Genomic DNA, 1789 nt, shown 5'->3' on the forward strand with positions numbered 1-1789 from the left:
TTTTGCTTTACACTGTTTTGATCAAGAATGTGTGAAGCTTTTGAGAATTGTGGTTGCCCTCCATTGATGAAGCTCTTGTTGGCACCATAAATTGGTTTTGTTTCACACTGTCTTGATCAAGAGTGTGTGAAGCTTTTGAGAATTGTGGTTGAACTCCTTTGATGAAGCTCTTGTTGGCACCATAAATTGGTTTTGCTTAACACTGTCATGATCAAGAGTGTGTGAAGCTTTTGAGAATTATGGTTGCCCTCCATTGATGAAGCTCTTATTAGCACCATAAATTGGTTTTGTTTCACACTGTCTTGATCAAGAGTGTGTGAAGCTTTCTACGAGTTGTAGTGTTTGCATTGTTACAGAGGGGAAATGTCTGAAGCAGATGCAAGAGGGCTGAATAGCTTGATCTTCGTATGCCATGCACTGAAGTTGTTGTTGGCTTGCAATAAGACTTTGTTGGTGACTATAACTCTTGTTGGGCATAAGTGCTCCCCTAGTTGAGTTGTCAAGCTTGAGGGTTTTTGATTATTTGTGAATGCTAGGAGTTCACATGTACAAGTTGTACCACTCGTCTTCTGGTAGGTGGAATGAATGGTGAGTTGCTTTCATTACCTTTCATCACATTTCATCACCTGGTTGGTGGCACGATAATGAGTTTCTTCTTCACCTGGTTAGTGGCATGAATGGCAAGTTGCCAAATGATATTAGAGTATGGGTTGTACATTTCATCACTTGGTTGGTGGCATGAAGGAGAGTACGGGTTGTACATTTCATCACCTGGTTGGTGGCATGAAGATGAGTTCCTTCTTCACTTAGTTGGTGGCATGAGTGGCAAGTTGCCAAATGATATTACAGTATGGGTTGTACATTTCTTCACCTGGTTGGTGGCATGAAAGAGAGTACGGGTTGTACATTTCATCATCTAGCTTGTGGCATGAAGATGAGTTCATTCTTCACCTGGTTGGTGGCATGAGTGGCAAGTTGCCAAATGATATTAGAGTACGGGTTGTACATTTCATCACCTGGTTGGTGGCGTGAAGGAGAGTACGGGTTGTACATTTCACCACCTGGTTGGTGGCATGAGTGGCAAGTTGCCAAATGATATTAGGGTATGGGTTGTACATTTCATCACTTGGTTGGTGGCATGAAGGAGAGTACGGGTTGTACATTTCATCATCTAGTTGGTGGCATGAAAATGAGTTCCTTCTTCACCTGGTTGGTGGCATGAGTGGCAAGTTGCCAAATGATATTAGAGTACGGGTTGTACATTTCATCACCTGGTTGGTGGCATGAAGGAGAGTACTGGTTGTACATTTCATCACCTAGTTGGTGGCATGAAGATGAGTTCCTTCTTCACATTTCATCACCTAGTTGGTGAGAATAAGGGCAAGGTGTTGAGGCACATTGTAGCAAGTGTCGAAGACACAAAGTATGTTGAACCCTTTCGAAGCATAGTTGGCTTATGTATGGATGTGTTGGAATGTATGATGTTTATGTATGAATGTGTTGGAATGTATGATGTTTATGTATGAATGTGTTGGAATGTATAATGTTTATGTTGATTGATATGAGTGATGCTTATGAATGTTTTGCTATGCATGAAGGGATCCATGCTTTTGATATGTGAACCATGTTGATTGTAACACTTAGTATCACATACTTTGTGTCAAAGTATGTATGTTGAAGCTCTAAGTTGGAGTATAAGGGTAGGTCAGCGTAGACCAAGTGTTCCAGTGCTAGGAATGCAAAAGACTCAGAAGAAGTTGTCTGAATTCTCTCTTCTTTAAATATTTGC

The sequence above is a fragment of the Malus domestica genome, chromosome 10 (assembly GCF_042453785.1).
Source record: "Malus domestica chromosome 10, GDT2T_hap1".
Lineage (NCBI taxonomy): Eukaryota > Viridiplantae > Streptophyta > Magnoliopsida > Rosales > Rosaceae > Malus > Malus domestica.